General features: G+C 33.8%; 1 pseudogene; it reads left to right on the top strand.

The window, feature by feature from the left end:
• Positions 1–22,475, top strand: part of LOC100935226 — a 95,710-nt pseudogene extending 73,235 nt beyond the window's left edge.
• The last annotated feature ends 254 nt before the right edge of the window (positions 22,476–22,729 follow it).

Raw genomic sequence — 22,729 nt, 5'->3', positions numbered from 1 at the left:
GATTGGCTAAGATGACAGGAAAAAATAATGATGATTGTTGGAGGGGATGCGGGAAAACTGGGACATTGATGCATTGTTGGTGGAGTTGTGAACGAATCCAACCATTTTGGAGAGTAGTTTGGAACTATGCTCAAAAAGTTATCAAACTGTGCATACCCTTTGATCCAGCAGTGTTACTACTGGGCTTATATCCCAAAGAGATCATAAAGAAGGGAAAGGGACCTGTATGTGCATGAATATTTGTGGCAGCCCTCTTTGTAGTGGCTAGAAACTGGAAACTGAATGGATGCCCATTAGTTGGAGAATGGTTGAATAAATTGTGGTATATAAATATTACGGAATATTATTGTTCTGTAAGAAATGAACAACAGAATGATTTCAGAAAGGCCTGGAGAGACTTACACGAACTGATGCTGAGTGAAATGAGCAGGACCAGGAGATCATTATATACTTCAACAACAATACTAGATGATGACCAGTTCTGATGGATCAGGCCATCCTCAGCAACGAGATCAACCAAATCATTTCCAATGGAGCAGTAATGAACTGAACCAGCTACACCCAGAGTAAGAACTCTGGGTGATGACTAAAAATCATTACATTGAACTCCCAATCCCTATATTTATGCCCACCTGCATTTTTGATTTCTTTCACAAGGTAATTGTACTATATTTCAGAGTCTGATTCTTTTTGTACAGCAAAATAACGGTTTGGTCATGTATACTTATTGTGTATCTTATTTATATTTTAATATTTTTAACATCTACTGGTCATCCTGCCATCTGGGGGAGAGAAGGGGTACGAGGTGAAAAATTGGAACAAGAGGTTTGACAATTGTTAATGCTGTAAAGTTACCCATGCATATAACCTGTAAATAAAATGCTATTAAATAAAAAAAATAAAAAGGAATGAGTGCAGTTTTTCCCCACTACATATGATGTTTACTGATTGTTTTAAATAGATGCTGCTGATTATTTTAAGGAAAAGCCAATTTATTTCTATACTCTCAAATGTTTTTAATAGGAATTGATGTTGGATTTTATCAAATGCTTTTTCTGCATATATGGAGATGATCATATGGTTTTTGTTAATTTGGTTATTAATATGGCCAATTATACTGATAGTTTTCTTAATATTGATCCAGCCCTGCATTCCTGGTATAAACCCTACTTGATCATAGTGTATTATCCTGGGGATGATTTTCTGTAGTCTTTTTGCTAATATCTTATTTAAGATTTTAGCATCAATATTTACTAGGGAGATAGATCTATAATTTTCTTTCTCTGTTTTTCCTTTCTCTTTCAATCCATCAATCCTTCCCTTCTTCCTTCTTCCTTTCCTTTTTTCATCCCTCCTTCCCTCTCTTCCTGTCTTCCCTTTTTTCTTCCTTCCTTCCCTCCTCCCATTCTTCCATTATAGAAAAATAAGTATTTTCTTTTGATCTATGCATAATTGAAGTGACAAAAAAGAAAAAAAAATAAATTTGATAGAAGTATTAGATTCCACTGGAGTCATAGATTTTTTCAATGAAAACACAGACGTCTTCAAGCATGACACTTTATTTTTCTTTCTTAGTACTCACCATGTGAATGGCTGTCTAGTAAAACAAAACAAAAACAAAAACAAAAAACAAGCATTCATAATCTTTACCCTCATCCTCATTTTTTATGAGCAGATTAGATCTTTGTGTATATACTGAAGTAAACAAAAAGCTTACTCTTAATTTTGAATTGCTGAATAATATTTACTAATTCACAGACTAACCTACCTAATGACCACTTAGGGAAGATTGCATCTCATCACAAACTCTACTGTTATTATAATCAATAAAATTTCCATTACATGTGTGACCTAATTCTCAGAATTGTTCCAAAAGTAAAAGTTAGAAGAAGTTTAATATTCTTTCAGCCCACCTCCAATGAATGCACAGTATATTGTGCAACCATCAGTGAGATAATGAAGGATTGACGTGGACAAGCTTCCCTGAATATCTGGCCAATGTTACCTCCTATTCTCTTCCAGGAGAGTGAACAGAACACCTAAAGGATCAACAAGGATTATTTTGAGCATGAATTCCCTACATGGATAGTCAGTCAAAATTATTTTCCTGATGCATAGCTAAGCAAGCCCTCTGTAAAGTTAATCATTTGGCAACATTTGTTTCTCTGTCATTTAACTTGCCAAGCAGCTTTGAAATACCTTTTCTCATTTTTCTTGATCTGTATAGGAGTGTAAATGGGAGCTGAGAGCTTTGAATGTTCTGTTAGTAGTCTGATAGCCATTTTAAAGGCAGGCACTAATAAATACTGAACTTCATTTTCTAGTAATGATATTTTTTTTATCCTTCATAAGAAGCCCTGATATGGGGAAGATAAAAATGCCTTTGAATATGAATAGAAAATATTTTAATCAGATTCCATATTTTGTGGTTAAATTAAAACCTGAATGGTAGTAAAGTATTACTTGAAGGAAGATAATCACACTGTTATTTTGATCAATTGTTTCCATGTGTTTTCAGAGAGAAAATACTTATGAAGTACTACACAATTTGAAAGCATCTAGGTGAATTCTTGCTGACCCTAACCTCATTGAATACAGACCAGGAAAGTTTTCTGGCCCAGAAGATTCCCAAGGTTACCCTGAAAATAATGCATTTTTAAATTGTTCAAAATTGCAAATTTATTCAAACATAATCAAAATTCCTTTCTTGATGGCTTAGGGGGAATCTTAGCAGTGAAATAAACATATATAAAACACAGCTTTTATCTAGAAATGCTGTCATTCTGTTATCTGGATACAAGTATGTATTGCAACATTAGATACTGATATTTGTTGATGACTATATGGTCTTGGCATCAATTCAGGTTAATCAATAATTTCTTCAGACAGCTATGGAATGCTTAGAAAAGTCATTAGCATAAAGTACCTCACCACTGATTACATCTATTGTAGTTAAAAAAAAAAAAAAAAGCCTAACAGCATTTACAGAGTACTCCAAAAAGCAATTGTAGTTGGAATTTCTATTTCTAAGATAGCATATGAAAAGAATGTTTAATGATTACCAATTTAAACATAGTAAACCTAAGCTTATTATTATATCTGCTCCTTATTTTCTCTGAAACTAGCTATTTATAGTTGATTTGAGTAGACTGTATCCCTTGGAGTATATAAGAACTTCAGGACTGGAAGTATTCCACAGAAGTTACAAAAAATAATATGGATCTCTCTATTGATTCAGGATATCAATTGCTTGCAAAATTAACATGTAAAAATGTAGAATTTTTTTAGAGTGATATATGACTTTGATGAATTCCTGATATTAATGCCAAAAATGTACTAACTTGGAGTTCTTAGTGAATTATTTCTATTTGAATTTCAATTAATCAATAAAAATATTTATTAAATGGCTATTATATGCTAGGCACTCAGCTAAATGGGAAGGATACAAAGTGGGGAGAAAAACAGTATTTATCCTCCAAAATTTATAATCTAATCCAATTCTTTAAATGAGAAAGCTCAATGGTATGGTTTGTTTTAGCTTTGAAATTCATTGAACTGATGAATTTTGTGAATTGTTCTCTACATTCTCTCTTTATTTTTGCTTCCACAAGTAAATCTAAATGCAACATTTGTACACATAGATTCACTTCATTTTCATGCTTTTATTACCTTAAATGAAAGGATCTTGTATAAAGATATGGGAAAGCAAAAGCAATAAACTTCTGCTTCTGCTTTTAGTGTCTTTTATTCTGTTTCTCTAGTTCTGAGCACATTTCAAACTTGTACTTTTCTACCAACTTTCCTATTCTCTTTAACTTTATTATCTTAAGCTTTTCTTTGTTTTTCTTAAAATATTTTTATTTTATTAAATGTTTTCTAATTTTACATTAAATTTTCAATGTTATAGAATGTTATTTTTTAATTTTTAAATTGTTTAGCCCAATTTTAATTTAAATTGATAGCCCCAAAATCTATAAAACTGTGCATAACCTTAGACTTAGCAGTGCCTCTCCTGGGTCTGTATCCCAAAAAGATCACAAAAAAGTAAAATGATCCACATTTGCAAAAATGTTTGCAACAGCCTTTTTTTGTAGTGCCTAGGAAATGGAAACTGAGAGTTCCATCAGTTAGATGATGACTGAATAATTTATGGTATATGAATATAATGGAATATTACTGTTCTGTAAGAAAAAAATCAGCGGGATGACTTCAGAAAAACCTAGATAGACTTACATGAAATGCTGCTAAATGAAGTCAGTAGAATCAAGAGAACATTGTATACAGCAAAACAAGATTGTATAATGATAAATTCTGATGGACTTGACTCTTTTCAACAATGAAGTAATTCAGCCCAGTTCCAATTCTCTAAAGAGAATGTGATGGAGAGAACCATTTGCACCCAGAGAAAGAGAGGACTGTGGGGACTGAGAGTAGATCACAGAATAGTATTTTTATTTTTTGTTGCTACTGTTTGTTTATCTTTTGTTTTCTTTCTCATTTCTTTTCCTTTTTAATCTTATTTTTGTTGTGTAGCATGGAATTTGTGGAAATTTGTAGAGAAGAATTTCATGGTTAACATATGTTGGATTACTTGTCTAGCAGAGAGGATGTAAGGAAGAAAGGGACAAAAACCTTTGGAACACATGGTTTTGCAAGGGTGAATGTTGAAAACTATGCATATGTTTTGAAAACAAAAACTTTTAAAAAATAAAAAAGTAAATGTTAAAAAATGTTTTAGTTTCAAATTATCTTTGTCTTTTATCTCCCCTTGAGAATGCAATTTGATATGAAATAGGCAATCAGAATGATGTAATTCATATTTATATATTAGCCATGTTGTACTTTCTCTCTCTCTCTCTCTCTCTCACACACACACACACACACACACACACACACACAAACACACACACACACAAAATAAATTATGCTTCAGTTTGCATCCAGAGTTCTCTCTCTGCAAGTAAATAGAGTTTTTTATCATGGATCCTTTGGTAATTTTTCAGATGTTTGTCTTGGTCAAATATATTAAGTCTTTCATAGTTGGTCATCTTTAAAATATTGCTGCTACTAGTATACATATTTCCCCTGTTTTTACTCATTTTACTTTGCATGAGTCATATTTATATTCATCTACATTCTCCTTTTTTATTTCTGATAATAGTAATTTGAATTTCCTCATTTCAACAAATCAAATTCATCAGTAATTTATATATATATATATATATATATATATATATATGTATGTATAATTCCTCCCCCCCCCCACAAAACTTTAGTTTTGTTTGTTAGGTTTTTTTTTTTTAATTTTCAATATTATTCATCACCTTTGAGTTTCTTGATTTCTATTTTAGTGTTTAATTGGGTAGTTTGAATTATTTTTCCTAATTTATTTGCATGGCTAATTTATTGATCTGTTCTTTTTCTTTTTACTGATGTGCATATATACAAATATACATATTTTCCTAAATAACTGCTTTAGCTGCATCCTGAAAATTTTGGAATGTTATCTCACTGTTTTCGTTCTCTTTAATTATTAATTATTTCTCTCATTTGTTCTTTGTTTTTTTTTTTTTTAATTTAATAGCCTTTTATTTAAAGGATTTATACATGGGTAACTTTACAGCATTAACAATTGCCAAACCTCTTGTTCAATTTTCACCTCTTACCCCCTCCTAGATGGCAGGATGACCAGTAGATGTTAAATATATTAAAATATAACTTAGATACACAATAAGTATACATGACCAAAACATTATTTTGCTGTACAAAAAGAATCAGACTCTGAATTATTGTACAATTAGCTTGTGAAGGAAATCAAAAATGCAGGTGTGCATAACAATAGGGATTGGAATTTAATGTAATGGTTTTAGTCATCTCCAGAGTTATTTTCTGGGCATAGCTAGCTCAGTTCATTACTGCTCCATTAGAAATGATTTGGTTGATCTCGTTGCTGAGGATGGCCTGATCCATCAGAACTGGTCATCATCTAGTATTGTTGTTGAAGTATATAATGATCTCCTGGTCCTGCTCATTTCACTCCAGCATCAGTTCGTGTAAGTCTCTCCAGGCCTTCTGAAATCATCCTGTTGGTCATTTCTTACAGAACAGTAATATTCCATAATTTTCATATACCACAATTTATTCAGCCATTCTCCAACTGATGGACATCCTTTCAGTTTCAGTTTCTAGCCACTACAAAAGGCTGCACAAACATTCGTGCACATGGTCCCTTTCCTTCTTTATAATCAATTTGGGATATAATCCCAGTAGTAACACTGCTGGATCAAAGGGTATGCACAGTTTGATAACTTTTTGAGCATAGTTCCAAACTACACTCCAAAATGGTTGGACCCGTTCACAACTCCACCAACAATGCATCAATGTCCCAGTTTTCCCGCATCCCCTGCAACAATCATCATTATTTTTTCCTGTCATCTTAGCCAATCTGACAGGTGTGTAGTGGTATCTTAGAGTTGTCTTAATTTGCATTTCTCTGATTAATAATGACTTGGAGCATCTTTTCATATAGACTGAAATAGTTTCAATTTCTTCATCTGAAGAATTGTCTGTTCTATATCCTTTGACCATTTTCAATTGGAGAATGGCTTGATTTTTATAAATTAGAGTTAAATCTCTATATATTTTGGAAATGGGCCTTTATCAGAACCTTTGACTATAAAATATTTTCCCAGTTTATTGCTTCCCTTCTAATCTTGTCTGCAGTAGTTTTGTTTGTGCAAAAACTTTCAGTTTGGTATAATTGAAATTTTCTATTTTGTGATCAGTAATGATCTCTAGTTCTGCTTTGGTCATAAAGACCTTCCCTTCCACAGGTCTGAGAGGTAAACTATCCTATGTTCCTCTAATTTATTAATATTTCATTCTTTATGCCTAGGTCATGAACCCATTTTGACCTTATCTTGGTGTACGGCGTTAAGTATGGATCAATGCCTAGTTTCTGCCATATTAGTTTCCAATTTTCCCAGCAATTTTTATCAAACAGTAAGTTCTTATCCCAAAAGCTGGGATCTTTGGGTTTGTCAAAGACTAGGTTGCTATATTTGTTGACTGTTTGTCCCTTGAACTAATCTATTCCACTGATCAACTAATCTATTCCTTAGCCAATACCAAATAGTTTTGGTAACTGCTGCTCTATAATATAATTTTAGATCTGGTACAGCTAAGCCACCATCATTTGATTTTTTCATTAATTCCTTGAAATTCTTGACCTTATGTTTTCTATATGAACTGTTGTTATTTTTTCTAGGTCATTAAAATAGTTTTTGGGAGTCTAATTGGTATAGCGCTAAATAAATAGATTATTTAGTAATATTGTCATCTTTATTATATTTGCTCGCCCTATCCAAGAGCATTTAATATTTTCAATTAGTTAGATCAGACTTAATTTGTGAAAAGTGGTCTGTAATTTTGCTCATAAAGTTTCTGATTTCCCTTGGCAGATAGATTCCGAAATACTTTATATTATCAGTAGTTACTTTAATGGAATTCTCTTTGTAACTCTGACTGTTGGATTTTGTTAGTGATATATAAGAATGCTGATGACTTATGTGGGTTTATTTATAACCAGCAACTTTGCTAAGTTGTGGATTATTTCTAATAACTTTTAGCAGAATCTCTAGGGTTCTCTAAGTATACCATCATGTCATCGGCAAAGGTGATAATTTGGCTTCCTCATTGCCTATTCATATTCCTTTAATCTTTTTCTCAGCTCTTATTGCTATAGCTAGCGTTTCTAATACAATATTAAATAGTAACGGTGATGTAGGGCAACCTTGTTTCCTCCAGATCTTATTAGGAATGGTTGCAGTTTGTCTCCATTCATATGATGCTTACTGATGGTTTTAAATAGATGCTGTTGATTATTTTAAGGAAAAGTCCATTTATTCCTATACTCTCAAGTGTTTTTAATAGGAATGGATGTTGGATTTTATCAAATGCTTTTTCTGCATCTATTGAGATGATCATATGGTTTTTGTTAATTTGGTTATTAACATGGCCAATTATGATGGTTTTCCTAATATTGAACCAGCCCTGCTTTCCTGGTATAAATCCTACTTGATAATAGTGTATTATCTTGGAGATGATTTTCTGTAGTCTTTTGCTAATATCTTATTTAAGATTTTAGCATCAATATTCGATAGGGAGATTGGTCTATATTTTCTTTCTCTCTTTTCAGTCTACCTGGTTTAGGTATCAGTACCATATCTGTGTCATAGAAGGAATTTGGTAGGACTCCTTCATTCCCTATTTTATCAAATAATTTATATAGCATTGAGGCCAATTGTTCTTTAAATGTTTGGTAAAATTCACATGTAAATCCATCTGGTCCTGGGGATTTTTCTTAGGGAGTTGTTTAATTGCCTGTTCTATTTCTTTTTCTGAAATGGGACTATTCAAGCAATTTACTTCCTCCTCTGTTAGTCTGGGAAGTCTATATTTTTTGGGTAGTCATCCATTTCACTTAGGTTATCAAATTTATTGGCATAAAGTTGAGCAAAATAACTCCTTATTATTTCTCTAATTTCCTCTTCCTTGGTGGAAAGTTCTCCTTTTCATTTTAAGACTACTAATTTCATTTTCCTCCTCCTTTTCTAATCAGATTTACCAAAGGCTTATCTATTTTATTGGCTTTTTCATAGAACCAACTCTTAGTTTTATTAATTAGTTCAATAGTTTTTTACTTTCAATATTTTTAATTTCTCCTTTTAATTTTAAATTTCCAATTTAGTATTTGATTGGGGGTTTTTAATTTGGTCTTTTTTAGTTTTTAGTTGCAAGCCCAATTCATTAATCTTTTCTTTCTCTGTTTTATCCAAGTAAGCCTCTAAGGATATAAAATTCCCTCTTATTACCGCTTTGGCTGCATCCCACAAATTTTGGTATGATGTCTCATCATTGTCATTATCTTGAGTGAAATTATTAATTGTATCTATAATTTGCTGCTTCACCCAATCAATTCTTTAAAATGAGATTGTTTAGTTTCCAATTACTTTTTGGTCTAATTCCCCTAACTTTTTGTTGAATGTAGTTTTTATTGCATCATGATCTGAAAAGAAAGCATTTACTATTTCTGCTTTCTTGCATTTAATTTTGAGGTCTTTATGTCCTAATATATGTCAATTTTTGAATAGGTTCCAGGAACTGCTGAGAATAAAGTATATTCCTTTCTATCTCCATTCAATTTTCTCCAAAGATCCAACATACCTAATTTTCCTAATATTCTATTTACTTCTTTAATTTCTTTCTTATTTGTTTTGTGGTTTGATTTGTCTAATTCTGAGAGTGCAAGGTTGAGGGTCTCCTACTATTACAGTTTGTTGTCTATTTCTTCTTGCAACTCTCTTAACTTCTCCTTTAGGAAGCTGAGTGCCATACCACTTGGTGCATATATGTTTAATGATATTGCTTCGTTGTTTATAGCTACCCTTAGCTGGGATGTAGTTTCCTTCCTTATTTCTTTTAATTAGATCAATTTTGCTTTTGCTTGATCTGAGATAAGGATGGCTACCCTGCTTTTGACTTCACCTGAGCATAATAGATTTTGCTCCAGCCTTTTACCTTTACTCTATATGTATCCCCCTGCTTTTAAATGTGTTTCTTGTAAACAACATATTGTAGGGTTCTGACTTTTGATCCAGTCTGCTATCTGCCTCCTCTTTATGGGGAGTTCATCCCATTCACATTTACGGTTAGAATTACTAAATCTGTATTTCCTGCCATCCTAATAACCCCAGGTTGTGCTTTACTTATTCTTGCCTCCCCCCAACCCTCTTCCCCCTTTTAAACTTATGTACCCCTCTTGTATCACGATACTTATCCTCTCTATAATCCCTCCCTCCCCCCTTTGAGTCTTTCCCCTTTCTTCCCTTATTACTCTTTTCTTTTCCTTTTCCTCTCCCGTTTTAAGAGGCGAGAGAATTTTCTCTAAAACAAATGTCAATTATTTTTCTTTGAGCCAACTCTGATGAGAGTAAGATTCACTATGTTTCCCCCTCTCCAATTCCCTCAGATATGATAAGTTTCCTTAGCCTCTTTGTGGGATGTGGTTTCCCTCTTTTATCCCTCCTTCCCCTTATTCTGCCATCATCCCTTTTCCATATCTACTTCCCTTTTATGTTATATCAGTACAATCAAATTTTACAGTATTTTTTTGTATATCCACAACAGAAATACAATTCTCAAAGAGTTATTTTACCTTTTCTGCATCTCTTGAGTTCTATTCTTGGAGATCAAATTTTTGTTTAATTCTGGTTTCTTCAGAAACAAATGGAATTCATTTGTTTCATTAAATGTCCATCTTCTTCCCTGGAAGAAAATGCTCAGCTTAGCTGGGTAGTTAATTCTTGTGCATCCCAAGTTCTTGTGCCTTTCAGATATCATATTCCAGGCCCTTCTTTCCTTTAATGTAGAGGCAGCCAGATCTGGTGATCCTTGTTTGTGGCACCTCAGTATTTAAATGGTTTTTGTTGGCTGCTTGTAAATTTTTCCCTTAATCTGATAGTTCTGAAATTTTGCCACCATATTCCTTGAGGTTTTATTTTAGTGTTTCTTTCAGAAGGTGTTCGATGAATTCTTTCAATGCCTATTTTACCTTCTGATGCTATTACATCTGGGCAGTTCTCTTTGATGATTTCTTGTAAAATTGTATCTAGGCTCTTTTTTCATCATAGTTTTCGGAAAGTCCAATAATCCTCAGATTATCTCTCCTGATCTATTTTCCAAGTCTGTCGTTTAGCAAGTAGATAATTCATGGTTTTTCAGTTTGTCATTTTTTTGTTTTGCTTGACTGATTCTTGCTGTCTCAATGCATCATTAGTTTCAATTTATTCAGTTCTAATTTTTTAAAGAATTATTTTCTTCATTAGCTTTTTTACTTCTTTCTGTATATGTCAATTGAGTTTTTGAATGTATTGTTTTGGTGTGTGGATTTTTCCATTTCACTAATTTTTTTTTAGTGAATTATTTTCTTTTCAATTCACAGATCCTACTTTCTTGCGTGTTCTTTGTCTTTTCAATTCACGGATCCTACTTTCTAGTGAATTCTTTATTTTTCAATTCACAGATTCTTACTTTCCTGAGATTTTTACTTTTTCCAATTCGTATTTCAGGAAGTTGTTGCTCTCTTATGAGCTTCTCTTTCCTTTCCCCATTTATCTTCTAACTCTCTTTTGAGACTTTTAATGGTCTCTTCTATGAGAGCATTTTGTAAAGGAGGACAGTCTGATGCATTCTTGCTGTTTGAGGTCTCTTCAGTTTTGCTGACCTGTTCTTTTTCTGCATAGAAGCTGTGGATCGTTCTTTTCATCTTTTTATTCATGTTTTAAAGCCTTTAGGGTAGGTGTCCTAGGCAAGGGGTTACCAGCTTCCTCTGGAGCAGGGAAGATGTAAACCGATTTCCAGGCTCTGAGGTATGGGGTGCTCTGAGTGAGTTTTCCCTTCCCCAACAGGAGTGGATTCAGCACTGGCCAAGCTATCAAACGGCTTAGTAGGGCTGAGTGGATTAGCGATTGCCCTTGGCTAGAGACTAAGGGGTGAAAGTGTCACTGCCCCAGGCTGGAGCCTCTTGTGGGACTGTGAGTATTAGCAGCTGACCGCAGACCGCAGACAGCAGACCGCCCCGAACTCTGCCCCAGTGTCTCTGCCCAATGCAAATTGGCCCTGGAAAACCTCTATGGCCCTAAGCCGATCTCCCCACTGTGCAGATTGGAGGCTAACCCGGGCTGAGTCCTCCTGCTGTGCAAGATCACAACTGCCCCAAGGAGAAGCCCCGTACTGCGGGTTGGGGCTGCGCGCTTGTGCTGAGATCTGTGCTTTCACCCTTGGTTTGAGACTCTCCTCGGAACCTAATTTCTCTCCCCGTCTGCCCAGATCTCCCCCCTGGCCCCGGAACCAACCTTTTTTGGCGAGACTGCAGATTTTCTTCGGGCCGGTGAGTTGTTCTACTTCTTATCTTTACGAATTGTAGCAGTCAAGACTATTTTTGAGGCTCGATATAATATTGATAAAGAGGGTAAGAGAAGAGCTTAGAAAGTCGCGTGTGTCTTCTCTGCCATCTTGGCTCCGCCCCCCTCATTTGTTCTTTGATCCACTTGATATTTAGGAAATTTTAAAATTATTAATCTACAGTTTTTTATTTAAGTTTTGTTTAATTGAATTATGGTGGGGCAGCTAGGTGACACAGTAGACAGAGTACCAGCCCTGAAGTCAGGAGGACCTCAGATGCTTAACACTTCCTTGCTGTGTGATCCTGTGTAAGTCACTTAACCCCAATTGCCTCAGCAAACAAAAAAAAATGAATTATGGTATGAGATTTTTATACTGTAATGCATGGCCAATTTTTGTGAAGATATAATGTACAGCTGAGTACAACTTATACTTTTTATATTCCCATTCAGTTTTCCCCAGAAGTCTGTAATTTCTAAATTTTCTAGGATTTTATTTATTCCCTCAAAGTCTTTTTTTTTTTTTATTTTTTTTTTATTAAGTTTATCTAGCTCTAAGAGGGAAAATTTGAGATTTCTTCTAGTAGTATACTGTTACTCTCTATTTCCTTCTCCAATTTATTTAATTTTTTTTTAAATAATTTGGATGCTATGCCATTTGATTCATATATGTTTAGTGTTAATAAAAAAAGTGATTGAGAAAAATAATTGGATAAATAGATATTGTGGAGGTAGATATGACAAGATTTGGCAACTGATGATATAGATGAATTGAACAAAAATGAGAGGTGAAAGGTATAATAATAATGAGGATAATAAATACCTAAAATTTATGTAGTACATACTATGTGCCAAGTAATGTCCTAAAGACATTACAATTATTATCTCATTTGATCCTCACAAAAACCTTTGGATGTTAGTGCTATTTTTATTTTACAAGCAAGAAAACTGGAGCAAGTAGAAGTTAAGTGACTTGCCTAGCATCACATAGTATATGTCTGAGGCCAGATTTAAATTCACATGTTCCTTAATACAGGTCCTGGGATCTATCCATTAGCTGGCATAAAATTGAAAGTCAAATCACAAACCTTAATATTTGAAAGATGGTATCATATATTAGTGGCAAATTTGAAATAAATACAGAAGACTGGGTGAAGGGTGAGTTTAAACGGAAAGCAAAGGACATCTGTCTTGAAATTATTAAATTGAAGATACTAATGAATAATCTAGTTCAAAATGTCCAGCAAACAGATATTGATGTGGGACTGAGTTTCTGAATTGTATATGTGGATCTGAAAGTCATTAAATTAAATTAAATAACATTGAAATGTTATTTAAAACCATTGGAATTTTTGTGTGATGTGAATAATGAAGAAAGATGAGTGCCATAAATAGAATCTTGGTATTCACAAATATTTAATGGGTTGATGATCCAGACAAAAGAATATGAGAAGGATTATGGTCAAATTGGTAAGAGATAAAGCAAGAAAGAGCTGTTTCATGAAATACAGAAAAAAAAGTCTTCAAAGAAATGGATCCTAAGCAATATAAAATGGAATATAGGTGTCAAGAGAACTGGAAACTGAGAAAAAGTCATTAGGTTATGCTATTAAGAAATCATTAATAACTTTGAAAAAAGGTTAAATTGAATCATAAGGTCAAAAACATTGCAGTATATGATAATATGAGAATGCTGTTTAATTATGTTCATATATTTCTTGTCATTCATAAAGTATTTTGATTTTTCCTCATAGGATATGATTTAAATTGGTAGTACAAATAATGTCATTCACATTTTGTAGATGAAGAAACTTTATTGTTAAATAAATTGAATTCTTTACTCCAGAACCCACAACTATTACAATAGAACTCCAAACCGCACTCAGGTCTTCTGATTTAAAAGCCAATATTCTTAAATGTTAGTAAGCTTTGTGAAACTGTTGAGAATGAGAAACAATCTAAAAAAAAAGAAGGAAAAGTGTTATACTGACTTTTCTTTTTTTTTTTTTTCCAAATCACAACACATCTTTATTAGTTACATAATGAACTGGGAGTTATAGAGAACACAAGTTCTCACTGTGTTCATCAACTACCTTTTTAAAAATAAATTGATTGCAGTAGAGCAAAAAAAAATGGGCGTAGATACCTTTTCTCCAAAGTCTCCCATGCATATGTTGAGTACATAGATAACTTCATAGATAAAGTAACAAAGATAACTTTTTTATTTTTTTTATTTTTTTTTTATTTAATAGCCTTTTATTTACAGGATATATACATAGGTAACTTTACAGCATTAACAATTGCCAAACCTCTTGTTCCAATTTTTCACCTCTTACCCCCCCACCCCCTCCCCTAAATGTCAGGATGACCAGTAGATGTTAAATATATTAAAATATAACTTAGATACACAATAAGTATACATGACCAAAACATTATTTTGCTGTACAAAAAGAATCAGACTCTGAATTATTGTACAATTAGCTTGTGAAGGAAATCAAAAATGCAGGTGTGCATAACTATAGGGATTGGAATTCAATGTAATGGTTTTACTCATCTCCCAGAGTTCTTTTCTGGGTATAGCTAATTCAGTTCATTACTGCTCCATTAGAAATGATTTGGTTGATCTCGTTGCTGAGGATGGCCTGATCCATCAGAACTGGTCATCATCTAGTATTGTTGTAGAGTATATAATGATCTCCTGGTCCTGCTCATTTCACTCAGCATGCACGTTCTGTAAGTCTCTCAGGCCTTTCTGAAATCATCCTGTTGGTCATTTCTTACAGAACAGTAATATTCCATAATTTTCATATACCACAATTTATTCAACCATTCTCCAACTGATGGACATCCATTCAGTTTCAGTTTCTACCACTACAAAAGGGCTTGCCACAAACATTCGTGCACATACAGGTCCCTTTCCTTCTTTATAATCTCTTTGGGATATAATCCCAGTAGTAACACTGCTGGATCAAAGGGTATGCACAGTTTGATAACTTTTGAGCATAGATCAAACTTCTCTCCAAAATGGTGGGATTCGTTCACAACTCCACCAACAATGCATCAATGTCCCAGTTTTCCCATATCCCCTCCAACAATCATCATTATTTTTCCTGTCATCTTAGCCAATCTGACAGTGTGTAGTGGTATCTCAGAGTTGTCTTAATTTGCATTTCTCTGATTAATAATGACTTGGAGCATCTTTTCATATGACTAGAAATAGTTTCAATTTCTTCATCTGAGAATTGTCTGTTCATATCCTTTGACCATTTTCAATTAGAGAATGAGCTTGATTTTTATAAATTAGAGTTAATTCTCTATATATTTTGGAAATGAGGCCTTTATCAGAACCTTTGACTGTAAAAATATTTTTCCCAGTTTATTGCTTCCTTCTAATCTTGTCTGCATTAGTTTTGTTTGTACAAAAACTTTTCAGTTTGGTATAATTGAAATTTTCTATTTTGTGATCAGTAATGACCTCTAGTTCTGCTTTGGTCATAAAGACCTTCCCCTTCCACAGGTCTGAGAGGTAAACTATCCTATGTTCCTCTAATTTATTAATAATTTCATTCTTTATGCCTAGGTCATGAACCCATTTTGACCTTATCTTGGTGTACGGCGTTAAGTATGGATCAATGCCTAGTTTCTGCCATATTAGTTTCCAATTTTCCCAGCAATTTTTATCAAACAGTAAGTTCTTATCCCAAAAGCTGGGATCTTTGGGTTTTCAAAGACTAGGTTGCTATATTTGTTGACTGTTTTGTCCCTTGAACCTAATCTATTCCACTGATCAACTAATCTATTCCTTAGCCAATACCAAATAGTTTTGGTAACTGCTGCTCTATAATATAATTTTAGATCTGGTACAGCTAAGCCACCATCATTTGATTTTTTTTTCATTAATTCCCTTGAAATTCTTGACCTTATGTTTTTCTATATGAACTTTGTTGTTATTTTTTCTAGGTCATTAAAATAGTTTTTTGGGAGTCTAATTGGTATAGCGCTAAATAAATAGATTAGTTTAGGTAATATTGTCATCTTTATTATATTTGCTCGCCCTATCCAAGAGCATTTAATATTTTTCCAATTGGTTAGATCAGACTTAATTTGTGTGAAAAGTGGTCTGTAATTTTGCTCATAAAGTTTCTGATTTTCCCTTGGCAGATAGATTCCGAAATACTTTATATTATCAGTAGTTACTTTAAATGGAATTTCTCTTTGTAATTCTGACTGTTGGATTTTGTTAGTGATATATAAGAATGCTGATGACTTATGTGGGTTTATTTTATAACCAGCAACTTTGCTAAAGTTGTGGATTATTTCTAATAACTTTTAGCAGAATCTCTGGGGTTCTCTAAGTATACCATCATGTCATCGGCAAGAGTGATAATTTGGCTTCCTCATTGCCTATTCTTATTCCTTTAATCTTTTTCTCAGCTCTTATTGCTATAGCTAGTGTTTCTAATACAATATTAAATAGTAACGGTGATAGTGGGCAACCTTGTTTCACTCCAGATCTTATTGGGAATGGTTGCAGTTTGTCTCCATTACATATGATGCTTACTGATGGTTTAAAATAGATGCTGTTGATTATTTTAAGGAAAAGTCCATTTATTCCTATACTCTCAAGTGTTTTTAATAGGAATGGATGTTGGATTTTATCAAATGCTTTTTCTGCATCTATTGAGATGATCATATGGTTTTTGTTAATTTGGTTATTAACATGGCCAATTATATTGATGGTTTTCCTAATATTGAACCAGCCCTGCATTCCTGGTATAAATCCTACTTGATCATAGTGTATTATCTTGGAGATGATTTTCTGTAGTCTTTTTGCTAATATCTTATTTAAGATTTTAGCATCAATATTCATTAGGGAGATTGGTCTATAATTTTCTTTCTCTCTTTTCAGTCTACCTGGTTTAGGTATCAGTACCATATCTGTGTCATAGAAGGAATTTGGTAGGACTCCTTCATTCCCTATTTTATCAAATAATTTATATAGCATTGGGGCCAATTGTTCTTTAAATGTTTGGTAAAATTCACATGTAAATCCATCTGGTCCTGGGGATTTTTTCTTAGGGAGTTGTTTAATTGCCTGTTCTATTTCTTTTTCTGAAATGGGACTATTCAAGCAATTTACTTCCTCCTCTGTTAGTCTGAAGTCTATATTTTTGGAGGTAGTCATCCATTTCACTTAGGTTATCAAATTTATTGGCATAAAGTTGAGCAAAATAACTCCTTATTATTTCTCTAATTTCCTCTTCCTTGGTGGAAAGTTCTCCCTTTTCATTTTTAAGACTACTAATTTCATTTTCCTCCCTCCTTTTTCTAATCAGATTTACCAAAGGCTTATCTATTTTATTGGCTTTTTCATAGAACCAACTCTTAGTTTTATTAATTAGTTCAATAGTTTTTTACTTTCAATATTTTTAATTTCTCCTTTTAATTTTAGAATTTCCAATTTAGTATTTGATTGGGGGTTTTAATTTGGTCTTTTTTAGTTTTTTAGTTGCAAGCCCAATTCATTAATCTTTTCTTTCTCTGTTTTATTCAAGTAAGCCTCTAAGGATATAAAATTCCCTCTTATTACCGCTTTGGCTGCATCCCACAAATTTTGGTATGATGTCTCATCATTGTCATTATCTTGAGTGAAATTATTAATTTGTATCTATAATTTGCTGCTTCACCCAATCAATTCTTTAAAATGAGATTGTTTAGTTTCCAATTACTTTTTGGTCTATTTCCCCCTAACTTTTTGTTGAATGTAGTTTTTATTGCATCATGATCTGAAAAGAAAGCATTTACTATTTCTGCTTTCTTGCATTTAATTTTGAGGTCTTTATGTCCTAATATATGGTCAATTTTTGAATAGGTTCCATGAACTGCTGAGAAGAAAGTATATTCCCTTCTATCTCCATTCAATTTTCTCCAAAGATCCAATATACCTAAATTTTGTAATATTCTATTTACTTCTTTAATTTCTTTCTTATTTGTTTTGTGGTTTGATTTGTCTAATTCTGAGAGTGCAAGGTTGAGATCTCCTACTATTACAGTTTTGTTGTCTATTTCTTCTTGCAACTCTCTTAACTTCTCCTTTAGGAAGTTGAGTGCCATACCACTTGGTGCATATATGTTTAATATTGATATTGCTTCGTTGTTTATGCTACCCTTTAGCAGGATGTAGTTACCTTCCTTATCTCTTTTAATTAGATCAATTTTTACTTTTGCTCGATCTGAGATAAGGATGGCTACCCTGCTTTTTTGACTTCACCTGAAGCATAATAGATTTTGCTCCAGCCTTTTACTTTTACTCTATATGCATCCCCCGGCTTTAGATGTGTTTCTTGTAAGCAACATATTGTGGGTTCTGACTTTTGATCCAGTCTGCTATCTGCCTCCTCTTTATGGGGAGTTCATCCCATTTACATTTACGGTTAGAATTACTTAAATCTGTATTTCCTGCCATCCTAATAACCCCAGATTGTGCTTTACTTATTCTTCCCTCCCCAACCCTCTTTCCCCTTTTAAACTTATGTATCCCTCTTGTATCACGATACTTATCCTCTTTATAATCCCTCCCCCCCCCTTTGAGTCTTTCCCCCTTCCTTCCCTTATTACTCTTTTTCTTTTCCTTTTCCTCTCCCCCGTTTTTAATGAGGCGAGAGAGAATTTTCTCTAAAACAAATGTCAATTATTTTTTCTTTGAGGCCAACTCTGATGAGAGTAAGATTCACACTAATGTTCCTCCCCTCTCTAAATTCCCTCAGATATGATAAGTTTCCTTAGCCTCTTTGTGGGATGGTTTCCCTCTTTTATCCCTCCTTCCCACCTTATTCTGCCATCATCCCTTTTCCATATCTACTTCCCTTTTTATGTTATATCAGTACAATCAAATTATACATGTATTCTTTTGTATATCCACAACACAAATACAATTCTCAAGAGTTATTTTACCTTTTCTGCATCTCTTGAGTTCTATTCTTGGAGATCAAATTTTTGTTTAGTTCTGGTTTTCTTCAGAAACAAATGGAATTCATTTGTTTCATTAAATGTCCATCTTCTTCCCTGGAAGAAAATGCTCAGCTTAGACTGGGTAGTTTATTCTTGGCTGCATCTCAAGTTCTTGTGCCTTTCAGGAATATCATATTCAGGCCCTTCTTTCCTTTAATGTAGAGGCAGCCAGATCTTGGGTGATCCTTATTGTGGCACCTCGGTATTTAAATGGTTTTTTGGCTGCTTGTAAAATTTTTCCTTAATCTTATAGTTCTGAAATTTTGCCACAATATTCCTTGGGGTTTTTATTTTAGGGTTTCTTTCAGAAGGTGTTCGATGAATTCTTTCAATGCCTATTTTACCTTCTGATTCTATTACATCTGGGCAGTTCTCTTTGATGATTTCTTGTAAAATAGTATCTAGGTTCTTTTTTTTCATCATAGTTTTCAGAAAGTCAAATAATCCTCAGATTATCTCTCCTAGATCTATTTTCCAAGTCTGTCGTTTTTGTGAGTAGATAATTCATGGTTTTTTCAGTTTGTCATTTTTTGTTTTGCTTGACTGATTCTTGCTGTCTCAATGAATCATTAGTTTCAATTTGTTCAGTTCTAATTTTTAAAGAATTATTTTCTTCAATAGCTTTTTTACTTCTTTCTGTATATGTCCAATTGAGTTTTTGAATGTATTGTTTTGGTCTGTGAATTTTTTCCATTTCACTAATTTTTTTTAGTGAATTATTTTCTTTTTCCAATTCACAGATCCTACTTTCTTGCGTGTTCTTTGTCTTTTCCAATTCACGGATCCTACTTTCTTGCGAGTTCTTTGTCCTTTCCAATTCACAAATCCTACTTTCTAGTGAATTCTTTATTTTTTCCAACTCACAATTCTTACTTTCCTGAGATTTTTTTACTTTTCCAATTCGTATTTCAGGAAGTTGTTGCTCTCTTGTAAGGCTTCTCTTTCCTTTCCCCATTTATCTTCTAACTCTCTTTTGAGACTTTTAATGGTCTCTTCTATGAGAGCATTATGTAAAGGAGGACAGTCTGATGCATTTTTGCTGTTTGAGGTCTCTTCAGGTTTGCTGACCTGTTCTTTTTCTGCCTAGAAGCTGTCGATTGTTCTTTTCATCTTTTTATTCATGTTTGAAAGCCTTTAGGGTAGGTCTCCTAGGCAAGGGGGTTACCAGCTTCCTCTGCAGAGCAGGGAAAGATGTAAACCGATTTCTGGCTCCGAGGTATGGGAGTGCTCTGGGTGAGAGTTTTCCCTTCCCCCAACAGGAAGTGGATTCAGCACTGGCTGAGCTATTAAACTGCTTAGTAGGGCTGAGTGGATTATCGATTGCCCTAGGCTAGAGACTAAGTGGTGAAAGTGTCACCGCCCCAGGCCGGAGCCTCTTTTGGGACTGTGAGTATTAGCAGCTGACTGCAGAACACAGACCGCCACAAACTCTGCCTAGAGTCTCTGCCTGATGCAAATCGGCCCTGGAAAAGCTCTATGGCCCCAAGCCGAGCTCCCCACTGCGCAGATTGGAGGCTAACCCGGGCTGAGTCCTCCTGCCGTGCAGGATCACAACTGCCCCAAGGAGAAGCCCCGTACTGCGGGTTGGGGCTGCGCGCTTATGCTGAGATCTGTGCCTTCACCCTCAGTTTGAGACTCTCCTCGGAACCTAATTTCTCTCCCCGTCTGCGCCGATCTCCCCCCTGGCCCCGGAACCAACCTTTTTTGGTGAGACTGCAGATTTTCTTCGGCCGGTGAGTTGTTCTACTTTTTATCTTTACGAATTGTAGCAGTCAAGACTATTTTTGAGGCTCGATATAATATTGATAAAGAGGGTAAGAGAAGAGCTTAGAAAGTTGCGTGTGACTTCTCCGCCATCTTGGCTCCGCCCGTATACTGACTTTTCAGGGGAAAGAGAGTTCTCACAAAACATATTGTCAAGTTGCAGGAAATTTCTATTAGTAAATATAAAATAATTTTCAAGCCCTAACAAAAAAGAAGTAATAAGCAGGAGCCAGAATAAATTCACTAAGAATAGTATCATTATCTCATTAAAATTATTGAATTGTTGAAATGCCAGATCATATGAAAAATGGTGCCACTTAATTTTAGCAAAGTATTTAAGAACATTCCCCTAATAGCTCTATTGATAAGGTCAAGATCTGTGGGATGACTGACAGGGAGGTAGATTTATAGCTAATTAAATGTACACTAAAATTGTTTATTAATGAATTAATGTGAACCTGAATATAAGTCTTGTAGTATGAGTAGTGTTTTCCATTGATATAGTCCAAATAAGGAATCTTCCTGAAGTGTTCAAATTATTCAAATTTATTCTACATATTTCCATTGGATTGGAATCAATTATGATATGTAAAATTATAATATTTTACATAATTATAACTTTGAATAGTACTAATTTGAATATATGTGACTACTTCAGGAGTTATTCACACTAATTGAAACTAACTATAGGTTCATTAATGATTAAAAAAACTATAAAAAGTTAAACCAGGGTAGGATCTTTGAAATGCTAATACAATCACTTTATTTTTGTGGTGAATCATAAAAGCTCTCCGCTAATTTTTTACTCTCTTTTCTTTCTTTCTTTCTTTTAAAACATAATATATTTTCTCCTTTTCTCTTATTGATTCTAAGTTTTGATGATAGACTTATCTTTCTTCTACATGCTTGGTTATATCAATTGTGCCTCACAGAGTTAATTTAACTGACTCTGGTTTCTTTCAAAACTCAATTACAATACCAACTTTGACAAGAAGTGTCGCATGTAACTTTTATATACATAGTTGTATTAATGTTTGCCTTATTAGAATGTTATATCTGAAGACATGGACTATGTTTTGTTTTAGTTATTTGTTTTGCCTTTGTATCACCAGCATTTATCACAGTATGTTGCTCAAAGTAAATATTTAATAAATGTTTGCTTATTGACTTTTTATGAATCTGATTCAATAAGCATTTATTGATCATGTGCTATGTATCTGTGATACAAAGGAATAAAAGTTCACAAAAGAGTTTTCATTTTTCTAGAAGGAAGTAAAATGCATAAATAACCAAGTAACATCCAAGTCTTCTCACACTGATGTTGCTTTCGATCCAGAGCATAGTGAAAATGAAAATCTAGAAGGAGTCTCTCAAGAAGCTTTTGACCTCATGATTGATGAAAATCCTCCTCCTCAGTACTGGAAAGAAGTGGCAGAAAAATGGAGGAAGGCTCTTTATGAAGCACTACAAGAAAATGAGAAACTACATAAAGAAATTGAACAGAAGGACAATGAAATTGCCCGCCTAGAAGAAGAAAATAAGGAATTGGCAGAACTAGCAGAACATGTACAATACATGGCAGATATGACAGAAAGGCTCACTGGCCAATCTCTAGAAAACTTTGAAGCACAAAACAATCCAGCTGTACCTCATGAGGGAGTGAATTCTGGGGAGAGGGTTCAATCTGTAAAAGTGCATAGTCAGGAAATGAAGTATATTATGTGGGACAAACCATAAGGAGGACAATATTACTGGATCATAGAATGTACAAGGAATAGCTTAGCAGAAGACTATTAAAGGTATTGTTGAAGATTATAAGCCACCCTTTTATGATGTAGTTCCTAATGATCCAAGTTTTGAAGATATGAGAAAGGTAGTCTGTGTGGATCAGCAGAGGCTAAACATTCCCAACAGATGGTTCTCAGATCCAACGTTAAACTCTTTGGCTAAACTTGTAAAAAGGAACTATTGATATGATGAAATGGAAATAA

Source organism: Sarcophilus harrisii, chromosome 3 (genome assembly GCF_902635505.1).
Source record: "Sarcophilus harrisii chromosome 3, mSarHar1.11, whole genome shotgun sequence".
NCBI lineage: Eukaryota > Metazoa > Chordata > Mammalia > Dasyuromorphia > Dasyuridae > Sarcophilus > Sarcophilus harrisii.
This window is presented reverse-complemented; position numbering and strand designations above follow the sequence as displayed.